The 23651-nt window shown below is 63.2% G+C and overlaps 1 long non-coding RNA gene across 1 annotated transcript; it reads right to left on the reverse strand.

Annotated features, from left to right (window-relative positions):
• Positions 1–7156: 7156 nt before the first annotated feature.
• LOC142359861 (uncharacterized) lies at positions 7157–8152 on the reverse strand. Its single transcript, XR_012762667.1, has 2 exons — positions 8061–8152; positions 7157–7388 (listed from the first exon to the last, which is right to left on the reverse strand). It is a non-coding gene; the product is annotated as an uncharacterized LOC142359861 (long non-coding RNA).
• Positions 8153–23651: the final 15499 nt, after the last annotated feature.

Genomic DNA, 23651 nt, shown 5'->3' on the forward strand with positions numbered 1-23651 from the left:
TACCGCGTTGCGGCCAGGGGGCGGCGGGGGCGGCGCCAGCGGGGCCGGGGGCGGTGCCAGCGGGGGCGACGCCTGCGGGGCCAGCGGGGGCGGGGGCGGCGCCAGCGGGGGCGGGGGCGGCGCCAGCGGGGGCGGGGGCGGCGCCAGCGGGGGCGGCGCCAGCGGGGGCGGTGCCAGCGGGGGCGGTGCCAGCGGGGGCGGGGGCGGCGCCTGCGGGGGCGGGGGCGGCGCCTGCGGGGGCGGCGCCTGCGGGGGCGGGGGCGGCGCCTGCGGGGGCGGGGGCGGAGCCTGCGGGGGCGGGGGCGGAGCCTGCGGGGGCGGGGGCGGCGGGGGCGGTGCCTGCGGGGGCGGGGGCGGCTCCCAGCGCCGGCTCCGGCTCCGAGCAGACCCCGACTCGCGGCTCCGACACGGCGCCGCACCCCCATCGCTCCTTGCCCCCGACACGGACCCCGCCCTCCCGGGGGCTTTTCCCCGGGACCCGCCGCTCCATCCAACCCCCCCCCCCATACCCCGCGCTCACCTTCTCCCTCGCTGCAGCCGCAACCCGGCTATGGCTCCGCTCCTCCTTCGGCTCGCATCGGGCCCGGCACGGCAGCACCGGGCCCTCTACCGGCAGAGGGAGGGGCCGTCGCCATCAGCCCCGCTGCCCGCACCTGGGGCTCTTCCGGCCCCGGCCCACGGCTGGAGCCCACGATGCCGTCATTGGGCAAACACAAAGACTCTCTGAAGCCCTTTGGGCACTTCAGCAAGCAGGCAGGCGTTCCTTATTGCAGCGCCGGACACACAGGGCACGGCTCCTCCCAGCGCGCAAAGCACCTGCGCCACTCGAGCGGCAGTACCGAACTTTGCTCACCGGGTGGCAGCAGCGAGCTCTTGGACACGGCGCCACCGCGCATTGGCGCCGCCCGAGCCGCAGTACCGAACTTTGCTCACCGGGTGGCAGCAGCGAGCCCTTGGACACGGCGCCACCCGAGCCGCAGTACCGAACTTTGCTCACCGGGTGGCAGCAGCGATCGTACCGGCCCCTCCACGGCCACCCGCGCCACGGCAGCACCGGCCCCTCCACGGCCACCCGCGCCACGGCAGCACCGGGCCCTCCACCGGCACAGGGAGCGGCCGTCGCCATCAGCCCCGCTGCCCGCACCTGGGGCTCCCCCGGCCCCGGCCCACGGATGGACCCCGGCAGGAACAGGGGGCCGTCGCCCCAGCCCCACAGCCCGTCCCCTTCTCCCCTGGCCTCTGGCGCAGCCCCTCGTCCCGTGCAAACCAAGCACAAACGCAGCCGCCAGGGCAAAAGGGACCGCAGGTCTTTACTCAGTCACGCACCCAGCCAGTCCCGGGAGCCGCTCTGCTCCGGGGCTCGGGGCCCCCGACGCTCCCTCTGCCCCTCCGACACCTCGGCACTCCTTCCCGCAGCTGCGCCCGTTGATTCAGCGGCGAACAGTCCGTCCGTCGCCTCCCGGAGCGACGCGCTGCTCGGCAGAGGCTGCCAAAAATGAGGAGCAGGGTGCAGGCCACTACAAGAGAGGAGAAAAGTGACAGGTGGCTGGACAGCGGCGGTGGAACGAGAAAGCACCAAGCAGGGAAAGGAACGGCGAGAGAAGGACGGGGACAGGCAGTCCCACAGAGACGGAGAAAGAAGCAGCAGCAAGAGAGCAAGAGCGGCAGCAGAAAGAAGAAGAGGGAGCAGGACACAGACCGAAAATGAAGAACGGGGAGCAGGAAGGAGATGCAAAAAAAAAACCCTGCAGCATGACAGAGGAAAAAAGAATAGCGGCAGGGACCTGGACAAAGAGAGATGAGGAAATAGAATAGAATAGACATGGAGAAAGCAGTAGATCTGTGACGTGCTAGGGAGCCGAGAAGGAAGGCCTCGAATCAAGGGACGAGGAGGCAGACAGAGAGCACCAAAGACAGCAAAAGTACTGACAGGCTACAGAGTAGGAGGAAAGCAAAACTAGTAACCGGGAGCTGAACAGAAAGAGGGGAAGAAGGAAAAAAATGCCACGGGCTGCAGGGCAGAAAGAGGGAGGACCTAAAAGATGGGGACAAGTCAGAGACAGATGGAGAAAGAAGGTACACAAGAGCAGAAAAAAAAAATAATCGTAGCAGTGGGAGAAAGAGAGGGAGCCGGGGAGGGCCCAGGATGCAGAAGAGGGGTGACAGGGCCCCGAGGGCCCACGACTCACCTCAGCTCTCACTCTCGGTGCTGCCGGGAGACTTTGACACTTCAGATGTTTCTCTCCCCTTCTCTCTTCCCTTCTTCTTCCGCAGCTCAAATCGTTTGGCTCTCCTGCACCTGAGAGAAAATGCATGTGGCTGTCTTAGAGCTCATACGAGACGTGGCTTCCTAGACAAGAAGCCTCAGGAACAGGACAGAGAAAAAGAGAGAATATGATGAGTGGGAAGCAGAACACACGGATCGAGAGAGAATTTGAATCAGAGGAGTAAACAAGGCAGGAAAGCGAGATAAAGACAGGGAAGAAGCCACAAAAAAGGGCCTTTCTGGCCTCTACTCGCACCCCCCGGCCTCCTTTTTTTTCTGGCCTCTACTCTCGCCCCCAGCCTCCCACCCCTCTGCAGCCTCCCACCCCTTTCCGGCCTCCCTTTTTTTCTGGCCTCTACTCTCGCCCCCGGCCTCCCACCCCTCTGCAGCCTCCCACCCCTTTCCGGCCTCCTTTTTTTTCCTGGCCTCTACTCCCCCCTCCTCGCCCCCCCCCCCCCGCCTCCCACCCCTCGATAGCCTCCTAACTCCCTTTTTGCTGGCCTCTACTTAATTCAGCTTCCCACCCCTCTGCAACCTCCTACCTCTTTCCAGCCTCCACTCCGCCCCCCCAGCTTCCCACCCTTTTTCAGCCTCCCACCACCGTCCCACGCAGTGCAGGACACACTGACAGAGAGAGAAAAAGGACAGGCAACAGGAAGAAACGTACTAAGAAACAAAGAAAGGGTCAGACGAAGAAGGGGGTGGGTGGTCAGGGTTGGAATCCCAACACAAACCAGCAAGGGGATAGAGGACAGACAGAGAGGAAGACAAGAACGGGCCGGGAAGCAGGAAGAGAAGGAGAGAAAGGCAAAAAGGGAGAGCCGGCTGCACAGGCAGGTACAGCAAGAAACGACCGGACAGGCAGCAGGATCGAGAAAGAGAGACAGAAAAACTGGGGACAGGAAGCAGGACAGAGGGACGGCGAGAGGAAACAAGGGCCAGGGAGCAGGACAGCGGTGGAAAAAGAGGCACTGGGGCAGTAGGACAGAAAGAGAAGGAAGAAAGGCCAGAACAAGGACGGGGAATAACAGCAAAGGGAAAGAGAAGGACAAGGAGCGGGACAGATTGTCAGAGAAAGACAGGGACAGGGAGCGGGACAAGGTGATACTGAGAGAGAAAAAGGGGACAAGGAGGCAGGACAAAGTGAAAGACAGGCACAAGTAAGAGACGGGGGAGCAGGACAGAGACGGAGGGGGAAAAGCCTCAGCTGGGCAGCAGGAGACAGAGGCGGAGAAGGGAAAAAACAGCACCGGGCTGAGGGACCCTGAGGGAGGAATTAAAAAACAAACACAGGGAGCAGGACAAAACGACAGAGAGAGAGAAAAGGGACAGAGCAGGACAGCGTTGGGGGGAGAAATGCGACCGTGACGGGCAGCGGGAGAGAGGTATGGAGAAAGAAAAAAAATACCGAGGAAGAGAGAAAGGAAACAAGGGACAGCGAGCTGCACAGGGGGATGGAGAAAGAAAGGATGGGAGAGGGAATGGCGCAGAGAGAGAAAGGCAGAAAAAACAGCAAGAGGAAGCAGGGCAAAAGGACAGCAAGAGGAAAAAGGAAAGGGACAGGGAGCTGGACAGAGATGGGAAAAAAAGCAGCGGGGACACACGAAAAGAGACAGAAAGAGAAGGGCACAAAAGGATAGATGAGGACAGCGGCAGGATGGAGACGCAGAACAAAACCTGGGACGGTCAACCTGGGTGGGCGGGGAGCGGGTCAGAGAGCCGGAGAAAGGAAAAACTCTGCTGTGGAGCAGCCGAGGGGGACGGAGAAAGAAAGACAGGGACGGGGAGCAGGGCAGAGAAACGGAGAGAGAAAATAAGCGATGGGGAGCAGGGCAGAGCACTAGGAAGAGGAAAATAAGACAAGGGAGAAGACCGAGAAGCTCAGAGAGAAAGAAGGGTCGAAAGGAAACGCCAGAGAGGTAGAGAAATCAAGAAATACAGGGACGAGGAGCCTTGCAGAGACGGAGCACGAAAATGTAGGGCCGGTGAGCGCGAAAGAGGGAGAGAGAGACGGGGGCAGGGGGAGGAGATGAAGAAGAAAGGAGAGATAAAGATGGCAACGGAGCGCAGGGGACACAGACAGAGAGAGAAAAAGGACAGTGAACAGGAAAAAAGGGACCGAGAAACAAAGAAAGGGTCAGATCTAGACAAAGAGACCAAGAAAGGGGCGGGGGGCGTGTGTGCAGGGAAACCCCAAAACAAACCAGCAAGGGGCTAGAGAACAGAGAGGGAGAGAAAGAGAAGAAAGGGCCATGAAGCAGGACAGAGAAGGAGAGAAAGGCAAAAAGGGAGAGCAAAAAGAGAGCCGGCTGGACAGGGAGGTACAGTAAGAAACGACCGGACAGCCAGCAGGACAGAGAAATAGAGACAGGGAGCCGGCTAGAGAAATTCTGAAGGGAGAAAAAGAGGGAGAGGGAGCAGAACACACACACAGACAGAAGACAGGAGGTACAGGGAAAGGAAAACAAAAGGAAAAAGAAAAAAAAAAAAAAAAATCACAGCAGCGTGGGAGAGAGAAGGATCCAGGGGACAGCTCGGGACACAGAAGAGGGGCGACAGGGCCCCGAGGGCCCGCCACTCACCGCAGCTCTCGCTCTCCGCGCTCCCGGGAGACTCTGCCGCTTCAGACGCTTCTCCGTCCTGCTCTCCTCCATTCCTCTTCCGTAACTCCGGTCGCTTGGCTGTCCCCCACCTAAGACAAAACGTCCATGTCTCGCAGCTCTTACGAGACAAGGCTCCCTACACACGCAGCCACGCTCGCGCGCTCCACAACCGTGCCATGCTGCTGCTGGTGACACATACAGACCCTGCGGGGCACGCTGGCGGCCTGGCCTGCTGCGGGCTACCAAGACGGAGCCTTCCTCACCCGCAGCGCCAGGCAGCTGCCAGCCAGGTGGCCTTCCATTTCTTCTTCTTCTTCAGCCTTCTCGGGACTCTCCAGCTTCAGCCGCGCCACCTCCTGCCCGCAGCCACTCAGCGCTCCGCCTCTCCCTTTTCGCCCCCACGCCGCCAGCACAGCGAGGCCCGGCACACGCAGCCCACACAAGCCTGGAGCGGGCGCAGCCAACGGCATCCCCAGGGCACGAACGGACAAACGCGTCCTCAGCGCAGCCCCTGCCACACATAAACAAGCAGCGGCGACCGCGTTCAGGGAGGCCGAGGCAGCCCGCACCACGGGCCTTGGGGGAGGCCGGGCGCTCCGGGACACAGGCTTCAGGGGACGTGCTGCAGCTGGGGGCGGCTGCGCGGGGCGAGCGGGGCCGGGGGAGCACTGCCGACTTGGGGGGGGGGGGGGGGTGCCCGCCTCCTTCTCCCATTCCCTTCCGTCACCTCCCGCCTCTGGCCCCGGGGCTGCCCGCACCCGGCTCGCCTCCTGCAGCCTGCCGCAGCGGCCGGCTCCAAGCTTCCCGTCCCACCACCCTCGGGCAGCCACCACGCACCCCCGCACCCGCTGGAGGGGAGCCCGCGCCTCACCGCTGGCCTCTCTGCTCCCCCGCCGCCCCGGCACCGAACACCAGCCCGCCGCCATGCTGCTCCGCCGCACCGCGCATGCGCCACGAGCCGACGGCGCGCCGGAGGGGCCACACTCTGAGCCGAACGCCGGGCTGCAGTACCGCGTTGCGGCCAGGGGGCGGCGGGGGCGGGGGCGGCGCCAGCGGGGCCGGGGGCGGTGCCAGCGGGGGCGACGCCTGCGGGGCCAGCGGGGGCGACGCCAGCGGTGCCAGCGGGGGCGGGGGCGGCGCCAGCGGGGGCGGGGGCGGGGGCGGCGCCAGCGGGGGCGGGGGCGGGGGCGGCGCCAGCGGGGGCGGGGGCGGCGCCAGCGGGGGCGGGGGCGGCGCCAGCGGGGGCGGGGGCGGCGCCAGCGGGGGCGGAGGCGGCGCCAGCGGGGGCGGGGGCGGCGCCAGCGGGGGCGGGGGCGGCGCCAGCGGGGGCGGGGGCGGCGCCAGCGGGGGCGGGGGCGGTGCCCAGCGCCGGCTCCGGCTCCGAGCAGACCCCGACTCGCGGCTCCGACACGGCGCCGCACCCCCATCGCTCCTTGCCCCCGACACGGACCCCGCCCTCCCGGGGGCTTTTCCCCGGGACCCGCCGCTCCATCCAACCCCCCCCCCCATACCCCGCGCTCACCTTCTCCCTCGCTGCAGCCGCAACCCGGCTATGGCTCCGCTCCTCCTTCGGCTCGCATCGGGCCCGGCACGGCAGCACCGGGCCCTCTACCGGCAGAGGGAGGGGCCGTCGCCATCAGCCCCGCTGCCCGCACCTGGGGCTCTTCCGGCCCCGGCCCACGGCTGGAGCCCACGATGCCGTCATTGGGCAAACACAAAGACTCTCTGAAGCCCTTTGGGCACTTCAGCAAGCAGGCAGGCGTTCCTTATTGCAGCGCCGGACACACAGGGCACGGCTCCTCCCAGCGCGCAAAGCACCTGCGCCACTCGAGCGGCAGTACCGAACTTTGCTCACCGGGTGGCAGCAGCGAGCTCTTGGACACGGCGCCACCGCGCATTGGCGCCGCCCGAGCCGCAGTACCGAACTTTGCTCACCGGGTGGCAGCAGCGAGCCCTTGGACACGGCGCCACCCGAGCCGCAGTACCGAACTTTGCTCACCGGGTGGCAGCAGCGATCGTACCGGCCCCTCCACGGCCACCCGCGCCACGGCAGCACCGGCCCCTCCACGGCCACCCGCGCCACGGCAGCACCGGGCCCTCCACCGGCACAGGGAGCGGCCGTCGCCATCAGCCCCGCTGCCCGCACCTGGGGCTCCCCCGGCCCCGGCCCACGGCTGGACCCCGGCAGGAACAGGGGGCCGTCGCCCCAGCCCCACAGCCCGTCCCCTTCTCCCCTGGCCTCTGGCGCAGCCCCTCGTCCCGTGCAAACCAAGCACAAACGCAGCCGCCAGGGCAAAAGGGACCGCAGGTCTTTACTCAGTCACGCACCCAGCCAGTCCCGGGAGCCGCTCTGCTCCGGGGCTCGGGGCCCCCGACGCTCCCTCTGCCCCTCCGACACCTCGGCACTCCTTCCCGCAGCTGCGCCCGTTGATTCAGCGGCGAACAGTCCGTCCGTCACCTCCCGGAGCGACGCGCTGCTCGGCAGAGGCTGCCAAAAATGAGGAGCAGGGTGCAGGCCACTACAAGAGAGGAGAAAAGTGACAGGTGGCTGGACAGCGGCGGTGGAACGAGAAAGCACCAAGCAGGGAAAGGGACGGCGAGAGAAGGACGGGGACAGGCAGTCCCACAGAGACGGAGAAAGAAGCAGCAGCAAGAGAGCAAGAGCGGCAGCAGAAAGAAGAAGAGGGAGCAGGACACAGACCGAAAATGAAGAACGGGGAGCAGGAAGGAGATGCAAAAAAAAAACCCTGCAGCATGACAGAGGAAAAAAGAATAGCGGCAGGGACCTGGACAAAGAGAGATGAGGAAATAGAATAGAATAGACATGGAGAAAGCAGTAGATCTGTGACGTGCTACGGAGCCGAGAAGGAAGGCCTCGAATCAAGGGACGAGGAGGCAGACAGAGAGCACCAAAGACAGCAAAAGTACTGACAGGCTACAGAGTAGGAGGAAAGCAAAACTAGTAACCGGGAGCTGAACAGAAAGAGGGGAAGAAGGAAAAAAATGCCACGGGCTGCAGGGCAGAAAGAGGGAGGACCTAAAAGATGGGGACAAGTCAGAGACAGATGGAGAAAGAAGGTACACAAGAGCAGAAAAAAAAAATAATCGTAGCAGTGGGAGAAAGAGAGGGAGCCGGGGAGGGCCCAGGATGCAGAAGAGGGGTGACAGGGCCCCGAGGGCCCACGACTCACCGCAGCTCTCACTCTCGGTGCTGCCGGGAGACTTTGACACTTCAGATGTTTCTCTCCCCTTCTCTCTTCCCTTCTTCTTCCGCAGCTCCAATCGTTTGGCTCTCCTGCACCTGAGAGAAAATGCATGTGGCTGTCTTAGAGCTCATACGAGACGTGGCTTCCTAGACAAGAAGCCTCAGGAACAGGACAGAGAAAAAGAGAGAATATGATGAGTGGGAAGCAGAACACACGGATCGAGAGAGAATTTGAATCAGAGGAGTAAACAAGGCAGGAAAGCGAGATAAAGACAGGGAAGAAGCCACAAAAAAGGGCCTTTCTGGCCTCTACTCGCACCCCCCGGCCTCCTTTTTTTTCTGGCCTCTACTCTCGCCCCCAGCCTCCCACCCCTCTGCAGCCTCCCACCCCTTTCCGGCCTCCCTTTTTTTCTGGCCTCTACTCTCGCCCCCGGCCTCCCACCCCTCTGCAGCCTCCCACCCCTTTCCGGCCTCCTTTTTTTTCCTGGCCTCTACTCCCCCCTCCTCGCCCCCCCCCCCCCGCCTCCCACCCCTCGATAGCCTCCTAACTCCCTTTTTGCTGGCCTCTACTTAATTCAGCTTCCCACCCCTCTGCAACCTCCTACCTCTTTCCAGCCTCCACTCCGCCCCCCCAGCTTCCCACCCTTTTTCAGCCTCCCACCACCGTCCCACGCAGTGCAGGACACACTGACAGAGAGAGAAAAAGGACAGGCAACAGGAAGAAACGTACTAAGAAACAAAGAAAGGGTCAGACGAAGAAGGGGGTGGGTGGTCAGGGTTGGAATCCCAACACAAACCAGCAAGGGGATAGAGGACAGACAGAGAGGAAGACAAGAACGGGCCGGGAAGCAGGAAGAGAAGGAGAGAAAGGCAAAAAGGGAGAGCCGGCTGCACAGGCAGGTACAGCAAGAAACGACCGGACAGGCAGCAGGATCGAGAAAGAGAGACAGAAAAACTGGGGACAGGAAGCAGGACAGAGGGACGGCGAGAGGAAACAAGGGCCAGGGAGCAGGACAGCGGTGGAAAAAGAGGCACTGGGGCAGTAGGACAGAAAGAGAAGGAAGAAAGGCCAGAACAAGGACGGGGAATAACAGCAAAGGGAAAGAGAAGGACAAGGAGCGGGACAGATTGTCAGAGAAAGACAGGGACAGGGAGCGGGACAAGGTGATACTGAGAGAGAAAAAGGGGACAAGGAGGCAGGACAAAGTGAAAGACAGGCACAAGTAAGAGACGGGGGAGCAGGACAGAGACGGAGGGGGAAAAGCCTCAGCTGGGCAGCAGGAGACAGAGGCGGAGAAGGGAAAAAACAGCACCGGGCTGAGGGACCCTGAGGGAGGAATTAAAAAACAAACACAGGGAGCAGGACAAAACGACAGAGAGAGAGAAAAGGGACAGAGCAGGACAGCGTTGGGGGGAGAAATGCGACCGTGACGGGCAGCGGGAGAGAGGTATGGAGAAAGAAAAAAAATACCGAGGAAGAGAGAAAGGAAACAAGGGACAGCGAGCTGCACAGGGGGATGGAGAAAGAAAGGATGGGAGAGGGAATGGCGCAGAGAGAGAAAGGCAGAAAAAACAGCAAGAGGAAGCAGGGCAAAAGGACAGCAAGAGGAAAAAGGAAAGGGACAGGGAGCTGGACAGAGATGGGAAAAAAAGCAGCGGGGACACACGAAAAGAGACAGAAAGAGAAGGGCACAAAAGGATAGATGAGGACAGCGGCAGGATGGAGACGCAGAACAAAACCTGGGACGGTCAACCTGGGTGGGCGGGGAGCGGGTCAGAGAGCCGGAGAAAGGAAAAACTCTGCTGTGGAGCAGCCGAGGGGGACGGAGAAAGAAAGACAGGGACGGGGAGCAGGGCAGAGAAACGGAGAGAGAAAATAAGCGATGGGGAGCAGGGCAGAGCACTAGGAAGAGGAAAATAAGACAAGGGAGAAGACCGAGAAGCTCAGAGAGAAAGAAGGGTCGAAAGGAAACGCCAGAGAGGTAGAGAAATCAAGAAATACAGGGACGAGGAGCCTTGCAGAGACGGAGCACGAAAATGTAGGGCCGGTGAGCGCGAAAGAGGGAGAGAGAGACGGGGGCAGGGGGAGGAGATGAAGAAGAAAGGAGAGATAAAGATGGCAACGGAGCGCAGGGGACACAGACAGAGAGAGAAAAAGGACAGTGAACAGGAAAAAAGGGACCGAGAAACAAAGAAAGGGTCAGATCTAGACAAAGAGACCAAGAAAGGGGCGGGGGGCGTGTGTGCAGGGAAACCCCAAAACAAACCAGCAAGGGGCTAGAGAACAGAGAGGGAGAGAAAGAGAAGAAAGGGCCATGAAGCAGGACAGAGAAGGAGAGAAAGGCAAAAAGGGAGAGCAAAAAGAGAGCCGGCTGGACAGGGAGGTACAGTAAGAAACGACCGGACAGCCAGCAGGACAGAGAAATAAAGACAGGGAGCCGGCTAGAGAAATTCTGAAGGGAGAAAAAGAGGGAGAGGGAGCAGAACACACACACAGACAGAAGACGGGAGGTACAGGGAAAGGAAAACAAAAGGAAAAAGAAAAAAAAAAAAAAAAAAATCACAGCAGCGTGGGAGAGAGAAGGATCCAGGGGACAGCTCGGGACACAGAAGAGGGGCGACAGGGCCCCGAGGGCCCACCACTCACCGCAGCTCTCGCTCTCCGCGCTCCCGGGAGACTCTGCCGCTTCAGACGCTTCTCCGTCCTGCTCTCCTCCATTCCTCTTCCGTAACTCCGGTCGCTTGGCTGTCCCCCACCTAAGACAAAACGTCCATGTCTCGCAGCTCTTACGAGACAAGGCTCCCTACGCACGCAGCCGCACTCGCGCGCTCCACAACCGGACCATGCTGCTGCTGGTGACACATACAGACCCTGCGGGGCACGCTGGCGGCCTGGCCTGCTGCGGGCTACCAAGAGGGAGCCTTCCTCACCCGCAGCGCCAGGCAGCTGCCAGCCAGGTGGCCTTCCATTTCTTCTTCTTCTTCAGCCTTCTCGGGACTCTCCAGCTTCAGCCGCGCCACCTCCTGCCCGCAGCCACTCAGCGCTCCGCCTCTCCCTTTTCGCCCCCACGCCGCCAGCACAGCGAGGCCCGGCACACGCAGCCCACACAAGCCTGGAGCGGGCGCAGCCAACGGCATCCCCAGGGCACGAACGGACAAACGCGTCCTCAGCGCAGCCCCTGCCACACATAAACAAGCAGCGGCGACCGCGTTCAGGGAGGCCGAGGCAGCCCGCACCACGGGCCTTGGGGGAGGCCGGGCGCTCCGGGACACAGGCTTCAGGGGACGTGAGGCAGCTGGGGGAGGCTGCGCGGGGCGAGCGGGGCCGGGGGAGCACTGCCGACTTGGGGGGGGGGGGGGGTGCCCGCCTCCTTCTCCCATTCCCTTCCGTCACCTCCCGCCTCTGGCCCCGGGGCTGCCCGCACCCGGCTCGCCTCCTGCAGCCTGCCGCAGCGGCCGGCTCCAAGCTTCCCGTCCCACCACCCTCGGGCAGCCACCACGCACCCCCGCACCCGCTGGAGGGGAGCCCCCGCCTCACCGCTGGCCTCTCTGCTCCCCCGCCGCCCCGGCACCGAACACCAGCCCGCCGCCATGCTGCTCCGCCGCACCGCGCATGCGCCACGAGCCGACGGCGCGCCGGAGGGGCCACACTCTGAGCCGAACGCCGGGCTGCAGTACCGCGTTGCGGCCAGGGGGCGGCGGGGGCGGGGGCGGCGCCAGCGGGGCCGGGGGCGGTGCCAGCGGGGGCGAAGGCGGCGCCAGCGAGGGCGGGGGAGGCGCCAGCGGGGGCGGGGGCGGCGCCGGCGGCGCCAGCGGGGGCGGGGGCGTCGCCAGCGGGGGCGGGGGCGTCGCCAGCGGGGGCGGGGGCGTCGCCAGCGGGGGCGGGGGCGTCGCCAGCGGGGGCGGGGGCGTCGCCAGCGGGGGCGGGGGCGGCGCCTGCGGGGGCGGGGGCGGCGCCTGCGGGGCAGGGGGCGGCGCCTGCGGGGGCGGGGGCGGCGCCTGCGGGGGAGGGGGCGGCGCCTGCGGGGGAGGGGGCGGCGCCAGCGGGGCAGGGGGCGGCGCCAGCGGGGCAGGGGGCGGCGCCAGCGGGGCAGGGGGCGGCGCCAGCGGGGCAGGGGGAGGCGCCAGCGGGGCAGGGGGAGGCGCCAGCGGGGCAGGGGGCGGCGCCAGCGGGGCAGGGGGCGGCGCCAGCGGGGCAGGGGGCGGCGCCCAGCGCCGGCTCCGGCTCCGAGCAGACCCCGACTCGCGGCTCCGACACGGCGCCGCACCCCCATCGCTCCTTGCCCCCGACACGGACCCCGCTCTCCCGGGGGCTTTTCCCCGGGACCCGCCGCTCCATCCAACCCCCCCCCCCATACCCCGCGCTCACCTTCTCCCTCGCTGCAGCCGCAACCCGGCTATGGCTCCGCTCCTCCTTCGGCTCGCATCGGGCCCGGCACGGCAGCACCGGGCCCTCTACCGGCAGAGGGAGGGGCCGTCGCCATCAGCCCCGCTGCCCGCACCTGGGGCTCTTCCGGCCCCGGCCCACGGCTGGAGCCCACGATGCCGTCATTGGGCAAACACAAAGACTCTCTGAAGCCCTTTGGGCACTTCAGCAAGCAGGCAGGCGTTCCTTATTGCAGCGCCGGACACACAGGGCACGGCTCCTCCCAGCGCGCAAAGCACCTGCGCCACTCGAGCGGCAGTACCGAACTTTGCTCACCGGGTGGCAGCAGCGAGCTCTTGGACACGGCGCCACCGCGCATTGGCGCCGCCCGAGCCGCAGTACCGAACTTTGCTCACCGGGTGGCAGCAGCGAGCCCTTGGACACGGCGCCACCCGAGCCGCAGTACCGAACTTTGCTCACCGGGTGGCAGCAGCGATCGTACCGGCCCCTCCACGGCCACCCGCGCCACGGCAGCACCGGCCCCTCCACGGCCACCCGCGCCACGGCAGCACCGGGCCCTCCACCGGCACAGGGAGCGGCCGTCGCCATCAGCCCCGCTGCCCGCACCTGGGGCTCCCCCGGCCCCGGCCCACGGATGGACCCCGGCAGGAACAGGGGGCCGTCGCCCCAGCCCCACAGCCCGTCCCCTTCTCCCCTGGCCTCTGGCGCAGCCCCTCGTCCCGTGCAAACCAAGCACAAACGCAGCCGCCAGGGCAAAAGGGACCGCAGGTCTTTACTCAGTCACGCACCCAGCCAGTCCCGGGAGCTGCTCTGCTCCGGGGCTCGGGGCCCCCGACGCTCCCTCTGCCCCTCCGACACCTCGGCACTCCTTCCCGCAGCTGCGCCCGTTGATCCAGCGGCGAACAGTCCGTCCGTCGCCTCCCGGAGCGACGCGCTGCTCGGCAGAGGCTGCCAAAAATGAGGAGCAGGGTGCAGGCCACTACAAGAGAGGAGAAAAGTGACAGGTGGCTGGACAGCGGCGGTGGAACGAGAAAGCACCAAGCAGGGAAAGGGACGGCGAGAGAAGGACGGGGACAGGCAGTCCCACAGAGACGGAGAAAGAAGCAGCAGCAAGAGAGCAAGAGCGGCAGCAGAAAGAAGAAGAGGGAGCAGGACACAGACCGAAAATGAAGAACGGGGAGCAGGAAGGAGATGCAAAAAAAAACCCTGCAGCATGACAGAGGAAAAAAGAATAGCGGCAGGGACCTGGACAAAGAGAGATGAGGAAATAGAATAGAATAGACATGGAGAAAGCAGTAGATCTGTGACGTGCTACGGAGCCGAGAAGGAAGGCCTCGAATCAAGGGACGAGGAGGCAGACAGAGAGCACCAAAGACAGCAAAAGTACTGACAGGCTACAGAGTAGGAGGAAAGCAAAACTAGTAACCGGGAGCTGAACAGAAAGAGGGGAAGAAGGAAAAAAATGCCACGGGCTGCAGGGCAGAAAGAGGGAGGACCTAAAAGATGGGGACAAGTCAGAGACAGATGGAGAAAGAAGGTACACAAGAGCAGAAAAAAAAAATAATCGTAGCAGTGGGGGAAAGAGAGGGAGCCGGGGAGGGCCCAGGATGCAGAAGAGGGGTGACAGGGCCCCGAGGGCCCACGACTCACCTCAGCTCTCACTCTCGGTGCTGCCGGGAGACTTTGACACTTCAGATGTTTCTCTCCCCTTCTCTCTTCCCTTCTTCTTCCGCAACTCCAATCGTTTGGCTCTCCTGCACCTGAGAGAAAATGCATGTGGCTGTCTTAGAGCTCATACGAGACGTGGCTTCCTAGACAAGAAGCCTCAGGAACAGGACAGAGAAAAAGAGAGAATATGATGAGTGGGAAGCAGAACACACGGATCGAGAGAGAACTTGAATCAGAGGAGTAAACAAGGCAGGAAAGAGAGATAAAGACAGGGAAGAAGCCACAAAAAAGGGCCTTTCTGGCCTCTACTCGCACCCCCCGGCCTCCTTTTTTTTCTGGCCTCTACTCTCGCCCCCAGCCTCCCACCCCTCTGCAGCCTCCCACCCCTTTCCGGCCTCCCTTTTTTTTCTGGCCTCTACTCTCGCCCCCGGCCTCCCACCCCTCTGCAGCCTCCCACCCCTTTCCGGCCTCCTTTTTTTTCCTGGCCTCTGCCCCCCCCCCCCCCCCGCCTCCCACCCCTCGATAGCCTCCTAACTCCCTTTTTGCTGGCCTCTACTTAATTCAGCTTCCCACCCCTCTGCAACCTCCTACCTCTTTCCAGCCTCCACTCCGCCCCCCCAGCTTCCCACCCTTTTTCAGCCTCCCACCACCGTCCCACGCAGTGCAGGACACACTGACAGAGAGAGAAAAAGGACAGGCAACAGGAAGAAACGTACTAAGAAACAAAGAAAGGGTCAGACGAAGAAGGGGGTGGGTGGTCAGGGTTGGAATCCCAACACAAACCAGCAAGGGGATAGAGGACAGACAGAGAGGAAGACAAGAACGGGCCGGGAAGCAGGAAGAGAAGGAGAGAAAGGCAAAAAGGGAGAGCCGGCTGCACAGGCAGGTACAGCAAGAAACGACCGGACAGGCAGCAGGATCGAGAAAGAGAGACAGAAAAACTGGGGACAGGAAGCAGGACAGAGGGACGGCGAGAGGAAACAAGGGCCAGGGAGCAGGACAGCGGTGGAAAAAGAGGCACTGGGGCAGTAGGACAGAAAGAGAAGGAAGAAAGGCCAGAACAAGGACGGGGAATAACAGCAAAGGGAAAGAGAAGGACAAGGAGCGGGACAGATTGTCAGAGAAAGACAGGGACAGGGAGCGGGACAAGGTGATACTGAGAGAGAAAAAGGGGACAAGGAGGCAGGACAAAGTGAAAGACAGGCACAAGTAAGAGACGGGGGAGCAGGACAGAGACGGAGGGGGAAAAGCCTCAGCTGGGCAGCAGGAGACAGAGGCGGAGAAGGGAAAAAACAGCACCGGGCTGAGGGACCCTGAGGGAGGAATTAAAAAACAAACACAGGGAGCAGGACAAAACGACAGAGAGAGAGAAAAGGGACAGAGCAGGACAGCGTTGGGGGGAGAAATGCGACCGTGACGGGCAGCGGGAGAGAGGTATGGAGAAAGAAAAAAAATACCGAGGAAGAGAGAAAGGAAACAAGGGACAGCGAGCTGCACAGGGGGATCGAGAAAGAAAGGATGGGAGAGGGAATGGCGCAGAGAGAGAAAGGCAGAAAAAACAGCAAGAGGAAGCAGGGCAAAAGGACAGCAAGAGGAAAAAGGAAAGGGACAGGGAGCTGGACAGAGATGGGAAAAAAAGCAGCGGGGACACACGAAAAGAGACAGAAAGAGAAGGGCACAAAAGGATAGATGAGGACAGCGGCAGGATGGAGACGCAGAACAAAACCTGGGACGGTCAACCTGGGTGGGCGGGGAGCGGGTCAGAGAGCCGGAGAAAGGAAAAACTCTGCTGTGGAGCAGCCGAGGGGGACGGAGAAAGAAAGACAGGGACGGGGAGCAGGGCAGAGAAACGGAGAGAGAAAATAAGCGATGGGGAGCAGGGCAGAGCACTAGGAAGAGGAAAATAAGACAAGGGAGAAGACCGAGAAGCTCAGAGAGAAAGAAGGGTCGAAAGGAAACGCCAGAGAGGTAGAGAAATCAAGAAATACAGGGACGAGGAGCCTTGCAGAGACGGAGCACGAAAATGTAGGGCCGGTGAGCGCGAAAGAGGGAGAGAGAGACGGGGGCAGGGGGAGGAGATGAAGAAGAAAGGAGAGATAAAGATGGCAACGGAGCGCAGGGGACACAGACAGAGAGAGAAAAAGGACAGTGAACAGGAAAAAAGGGACCGAGAAACAAAGAAAGGGTCAGATCTAGACAAAGAGACCAAGAAAGGGGCGGGGGGCGTGTGTGCAGGGAAACCCCAAAACAAACCAGCAAGGGGCTAGAGAACAGAGAGGGAGAGAAAGAGAAGAAAGGGCCATGAAGCAGGACAGAGAAGGAGAGAAAGGCAAAAAGGGAGAGCAAAAAGAGAGCCGGCTGGACAGGGAGGTACAGTAAGAAACGACCGGACAGCCAGCAGGACAGAGAAATAAAGACAGGGAGCCGGCTAGAGAAATTCTGAAGGGAGAAAAAGAGGGAGAGGGAGCAGAACACACACACAGACAGAAGACGGGAGGTACAGGGAAAGGAAAACAAAAGGAAAAAGAAAAAAAAAAAAAAAAAAATCACAGCAGCGTGGGAGAGAGAAGGATCCAGGGGACAGCTCGGGACACAGAAGAGGGGCGACAGGGCCCCGAGGGCCCACCACTCACCGCAGCTCTCGCTCTCCGCGCTCCCGGGAGACTCTGCCGCTTCAGACGCTTCTCCGTCCTGCTCTCCTCCATTCCTCTTCCGTAACTCCGGTCGCTTGGCTGTCCCCCACCTAAGACAAAACGTCCATGTCTCGCAGCTCTTACGAGACAAGGCTCCCTACGCACGCAGCCGCACTCGCGCGCTCCACAACCGGACCATGCTGCTGCTGGTGACACATACAGACCCTGCGGGGCACGCTGGCGGCCTGGCCTGCTGCGGGCTACCAAGACGGAGCCTTCCTCACCCGCAGCGCCAGGCAGCTGCCAGCCAGGTGGCCTTCCATTTCTTCTTCTTCTTCAGCCTTCTCGGGACTCTCCAGCTTCAGCCGCGCCACCTCCTGCCCGCAGCCACTCAGCGCTCCGCCTCTCCCTTTTCGCCCCCACGCCGCCAGCACAGCGAGGCCCGGCACACGCAGCCCACACAAGCCTGGAGCGGGCGCAGCCAACGGCATCCCCAGGGCACGAACGGACAAACGCGTCCTCAGCGCAGCCCCTGCCACACATAAACAAGCAGCGGCGACCGCGTTCAGGGAGGCCGAGGCAGCCCGCACCACGGGCCTTGGGGGAGGCCGGGCGCTCCGGGACACAGGCTTCAGGGGACGTGAGGCAGCTGGGGGAGGCTGCGCGGGGCGAGCGGGGCCGGGGGAGCACTGCCGACTTGGGGGGGGGGGGGGTGCCCGCCTCCTTCTCCCATTCCCTTCCGTCACCTCCCGCCTCTGGCCCCGGGGCTGCCCGCACCCGGCTCGCCTCCTGCAGCCTGCCGCAGCGGCCGGCTCCAAGCTTCCCGTCCCACCACCCTCGGGCAGCCACCACGCACCCCCGCACCCGCTGGAGGGGAGCCCCCGCCTCACCGCTGGCCTCTCTGCTCCCCCGCCGCCCCGGCACCGAACACCAGCCCGCCGCCATGCTGCTCCGCCGCACCGCGCATGCGCCACGAGCCGACGGCGCGCCGGAGGGGCCACACTCTGAGCCGAACGCCGGGCTGCAGTACCGCGTTGCGGCCAGGGGGCGGCGGGGGCGGGGGCGGCGCCAGCGGGGCCGGGGGCGGTGCCAGCGGGGGCGAAGGCGGCGCCAGCGAGGGCGGGGGAGGCGCCAGCGGGGGCGGGGGCGGCGCCGGCGGCGCCAGCGGGGGCGGGGGCGTCGCCAGCGGGGGCGGGGGCGTCGCCAGCGGGGGCGGGGGCGTCGCCAGCGGGGGCGGGGGCGTCGCCAGCGGGGGCGGGGGCGTCGCCAGCGGGGGCGGGGGCGGCGCCTGCGGGGGCGGGGGCGGCGCCTGCGGGGCAGGGGGCGGCGCCTGCGGGGGCGGGGGCGGCGCCTGCGGGGGAGGGGGCGGCGCCTGCGGGGGAGGGGGCGGCGCCAGCGGGGCAGGGGGCGGCGCCAGCGGGGCAGGGGGCGGCGCCAGCGGGGCAGGGGGCGGCGCCAGCGGGGCAGGGGGCGGCGCCAGCGGGGCAGGGGGGCGGCGCCAGCGGGGCAGGGGGAGGCGCCAGCGGGGCAGGGGGAGGCGCCAGCGGGGCAGGGGGCGGTGCCAGCGGGGCAGGGGGCGGCGCCAGCGGGGCAGGGGGCGGCGCCAGCGGGGCAGGGGGCGGCGCCCAGCGCCGGCTCCGGCTCCGAGCAGACCCCGACTCGCGGCTCCGACACGGCGCCGCACCCCCATCGCTCCTTGCCCCCGACACGGACCCCGCTCTCCCGGGGGCTTTTCCCCGGGACCCGCCGCTCCATCCAACCCCCCCCCCCATACCCCGCGCTCACCTTCTCCCTCGCTGCAGCCGCAACCCGGCTATGGCTCCGCTCCTCCTTCGGCTCGCATCGGGCCCGGCACGGCAGCACCGGGCCCTCTACCGGCAGAGGGAGGGGCCGTCGCCATCAGCCCCGCTGCCCGCACCTGGGGCTCTTCCGGCCCCGGCCCACGGCTGGAGCCCACGATGCCGTCATTGGGCAAACACAAAGACTCTCTGAAGCCCTTTGGGCACTTCAGCAAGCAGGCAGGCGTTCCTTATTGCAGCGCCGGACACACAGGGCACGGCTCCTCCCAGCGCGCAAAGCACCTGCGCCACTCGAGCGGCAGTACCGAACTTTGCTCACCGGGTGGCAGCAGCGAGCTCTTGGACACGGCGCCACCGCGCATTGGCGCCGCCCGAGCCGCAGTACCGAACTTTGCTCACCGGGTGGCAGCAGCGAGCCCTTGGACACGGCGCCACCCGAGCCGCAGTACCGAACTTTGCTCACCGGGTGGCAGCAGCGATCGTACCGGCCCCTCCACGGCCACCCGCGCCACGGCAGCACCGGCCCCTCCACGGCCACCCGCGCCACGGCAGCACCGGGCCCTCCACCGGCACAGGGAGCGGCCGTCGCCATCAGCCCCGCTGCCCGCACCTGGGGCTCCCCCGGCCCCGGCCCACGGATGGACCCCGGCAGGAACAGGGGGCCGTCGCCCCAGCCCCACAGCCCGTCCCCTTCTCCCCTGGCCTCTGGCGCAGCCCCTCGTCCCGTGCAAACCAAGCACAAACGCAGCCGCCAGGGCAAAAGGGACCGCAGGTCTTTACTCAGTCACGCACCCAGCCAGTCCCGGGAGCTGCTCTGCTCCGGGGCTCGGGGCCCCCGACGCTCCCTCTGCCCCTCCGACACCTCGGCACTCCTTCCCGCAGCTGCGCCCGTTGATCCAGCGGCGAACAGTCCGTCCGTCGCCTCCCGGAGCGACGCGCTGCTCGGCAGAGGCTGCCAAAAATGAGGAGCAGGGTGCAGGCCACTACAAGAGAGGAGAAAAGTGACAGGTGGCTGGACAGCGGCGGTGGAACGAGAAAGCACCAAGCAGGGAAAGGGACGGCGAGAGAAGGACGGGGACAGGCAGTCCCACAGAGACGGAGAAAGAAGCAGCAGCAAGAGAGCAAGAGCGGCAGCAGAAAGAAGAAGAGGGAGCAGGACACAGACCGAAAATGAAGAACGGGGAGCAGGAAGGAGATGCAAAAAAAAACCCTGCAGCATGACAGAGGAAAAAAGAATAGCGGCAGGGACCTGGACAAAGAGAGATGAGGAAATAGAATAGAATAGACATGGAGAAAGCAGTAGATCTGTGACGTGCTACGGAGCCGAGAAGGAAGGCCTCGAATCAAGGGACGAGGAGGCAGACAGAGAGCACCAAAGACAGCAAAAGTACTGACAGGCTACAGAGTAGGAGGAAAGCAAAACTAGTAACCGGGAGCTGAACAGAAAGAGGGGAAGAAGGAAAAAAATGCCACGGGCTGCAGGGCAGAAAGAGGGAGGACCTAAAAGATGGGGACAAGTCAGAGACAGATGGAGAAAGAAGGTACACAAGAGCAGAAAAAAAAAATAATCGTAGCAGTGGGGGAAAGAGAGGGAGCCGGGGAGGGCCCAGGATGCAGAAGAGGGGTGACAGGGCCCCGAGGGCCCACGACTCACCTCAGCTCTCACTCTCGGTGCTGCCGGGAGACTTTGACACTTCAGATGTTTCTCTCCCCTTCTCTCTTCCCTTCTTCTTCCGCAACTCCAATCGTTTGGCTCTCCTGCACCTGAGAGAAAATGCATGTGGCTGTCTTAGAGCTCATACGAGACGTGGCTTCCTAGACAAGAAGCCTCAGGAACAGGACAGAGAAAAAGAGAGAATATGATGAGTGGGAAGCAGAACACACGGATCGAGAGAGAACTTGAATCAGAGGAGTAAACAAGGCAGGAAAGAGAGATAAAGACAGGGAAGAAGCCACAAAAAAGGGCCTTTCTGGCCTCTACTCGCACCCCCCGGCCTCCTTTTTTTTCTGGCCTCTACTCTCGCCCCCAGCCTCCCACCCCTCTGCAGCCTCCCACCCCTTTCCGGCCTCCCTTTTTTTTCTGGCCTCTACTCTCGCCCCCGGCCTCCCACCCCTCTGCAGCCTCCCACCCCTTTCCGGCCTCCTTTTTTTTCCTGGCCTCTGCCCCCCCCCCCCCCCCGCCTCCCACCCCTCGATAGCCTCCTAACTCCCTTTTTGCTGGCCTCTACTTAATTCAGCTTCCCACCCCTCTGCAACCTCCTACCTCTTTCCAGCCTCCACTCCGCCCCCCCAGCTTCCCACCCTTTTTCAGCCTCCCACCACCGTCCCACGCAGTGCAGGACACACTGACAGAGAGAGAAAAAGGACAGGCAACAGGAAGAAACGTACTAAGAAACAAAGAAAGGGTCAGACGAAGAAGGGGGTGGGTGGTCAGGGTTGGAATCCCAACACAAACCAGCAAGGGGATAGAGGACAGACAGAGAGGAAGACAAGAACGGGCCGGGAAGCAGGAAGAGAAGGAGAGAAAGGCAAAAAGGGAGAGCCGGCTGCACAGGCAGGTACAGCAAGAAACGACCGGACAGGCAGCAGGATCGAGAAAGAGAGACAGAAAAACTGGGGACAGGAAGCAGGACAGAGGGACGGCGAGAGGAAACAAGGGCCAGGGAGCAGGACAGCGGTGGAAAAAGAGGCACTGGGGCAGTAGGACAGAAAGAGAAGGAAGAAAGGCCAGAACAAGGACGGGGAATAACAGCAAAGGGAAAGAGAAGGACAAGGAGCGGGACAGATTGTCAGAGAAAGACAGGGACAGGGAGCGGGACAAGGTGATACTGAGAGAGAAAAAGGGGACAAGGAGGCAGGACAAAGTGAAAGACAGGCACAAGTAAGAGACGGGGGAGCAGGACAGAGACGGAGGGGGAAAAGCCTCAGCTGGGCAGCAGGAGACAGAGGCGGAGAAGGGAAAAAACAGCACCGGGCTGAGGGACCCTGAGGGAGGAATTAAAAAACAAACACAGGGAGCAGGACAAAACGACAGAGAGAGAGAAAAGGGACAGAGCAGGACAGCGTTGGGGGGAGAAATGCGACCGTGACGGGCAGCGGGAGAGAGGTATGGAGAAAGAAAAAAAATACCGAGGAAGAGAGAAAGGAAACAAGGGACAGCGAGCTGCACAGGGGGATCGAGAAAGAAAGGATGGGAGAGGGAATGGCGCAGAGAGAGAAAGGCAGAAAAAACAGCAAGAGGAAGCAGGGCAAAAGGACAGCAAGAGGAAAAAGGAAAGGGACAGGGAGCTGGACAGAGATGGGAAAAAAAGCAGCGGGGACACACGAAAAGAGACAGAAAGAGAAGGGCACAAAAGGATAGATGAGGACAGCGGCAGGATGGAGACGCAGAACAAAACCTGGGACGGTCAACCTGGGTGGGCGGGGAGCGGGTCAGAGAGCCGGAGAAAGGAAAAACTCTGCTGTGGAGCAGCCGAGGGGGACGGAGAAAGAAAGACAGGGACGGGGAGCAGGGCAGAGAAACGGAGAGAGAAAATAAGCGATGGGGAGCAGGGCAGAGCACTAGGAAGAGGAAAATAAGACAAGGGAGAAGACCGAGAAGCTCAGAGAGAAAGAAGGGTCGAAAGGAAACGCCAGAGAGGTAGAGAAATCAAGAAATACAGGGACGAGGAGCCTTGCAGAGACGGAGCACGAAAATGTAGGGCCGGTGAGCGCGAAAGAGGGAGAGAGAGACGGGGGCAGGGGGAGGAGATGAAGAAGAAAGGAGAGATAAAGATGGCAACGGAGCGCAGGGGACACAGACAGAGAGAGAAAAAGGACAGTGAACAGGAAAAAAGGGACCGAGAAACAAAGAAAGGGTCAGATCTAGACAAAGAGACCAAGAAAGGGGCGGGGGGCGTGTGTGCAGGGAAACCCCAAAACAAACCAGCAAGGGGCTAGAGAACAGAGAGGGAGAGAAAGAGAAGAAAGGGCCATGAAGCAGGACAGAGAAGGAGAGAAAGGCAAAAAGGGAGAGCAAAAAGAGAGCCGGCTGGACAGGGAGGTACAGTAAGAAACGACCGGACAGCCAGCAGGACAGAGAAATAAAGACAGGGAGCCGGCTAGAGAAATTCTGAAGGGAGAAAAAGAGGGAGAGGGAGCAGAACACACACACAGACAGAAGACGGGAGGTACAGGGAAAGGAAAACAAAAGGAAAAAGAAAAAAAAAAAAAAAAAAATCACAGCAGCGTGGGAGAGAGAAGGATCCAGGGGACAGCTCGGGACACAGAAGAGGGGCGACAGGGCCCCGAGGGCCCACCACTCACCGCAGCTCTCGCTCTCCGCGCTCCCGGGAGACTCTGCCGCTTCAGACGCTTCTCCGTCCTGCTCTCCTCCATTCCTCTTCCGTAACTCCGGTCGCTTGGCTGTCCCCCACCTAAGACAAAACGTCCATGTCTCGCAGCTCTTACGAGACAAGGCTCCCTACGCACGCAGCCGCACTCGCGCGCTCCACAACCGGACCATGCTGCTGCTGGTGACACATACAGACCCTGCGGGGCACGCTGGCGGCCTGGCCTGCTGCGGGCTACCAAGAGGGAGCCTTCCTCACCCGCAGCGCCAGGCAGCTGCCAGCCAGGTGGCCTTCCATTTCTTCTTCTTCTTCAGCCTTCTCGGGACTCTCCAGCTTCAGCCGCGCCACCTCCTGCCCGCAGCCACTCAGCGCTCCGCCTCTCCCTTTTCGCCCCCACGCCGCCAGCACAGCGAGGCCCGGCACACGCAGCCCACACAAGCCTGGAGCGGGCGCAGCCAACGGCATCCCCAGGGCACGAACGGACAAACGCGTCCTCAGCGCAGCCCCTGCCACACATAAACAAGCAGCGGCGACCGCGTTCAGGGAGGCCGAGGCAGCCCGCACCACGGGCCTTGGGGGAGGCCGGGCGCTCCGGGACACAGGCTTCAGGGGACGTGAGGCAGCTGGGGGAGGCTGCGCGGGGCGAGCGGGGCCGGGGGAGCACTGCCGACTTGGGGGGGGGGGGGGTGCCCGCCTCCTTCTCCCATTCCCTTCCGTCACCTCCCGCCTCTGGCCCCGGGGCTGCCCGCACCCGGCTCG

The sequence above is a fragment of the Opisthocomus hoazin genome, unplaced genomic scaffold, assembly GCF_030867145.1.
Source record: "Opisthocomus hoazin isolate bOpiHoa1 unplaced genomic scaffold, bOpiHoa1.hap1 HAP1_SCAFFOLD_181, whole genome shotgun sequence".
Lineage (NCBI taxonomy): Eukaryota > Metazoa > Chordata > Aves > Opisthocomiformes > Opisthocomidae > Opisthocomus > Opisthocomus hoazin.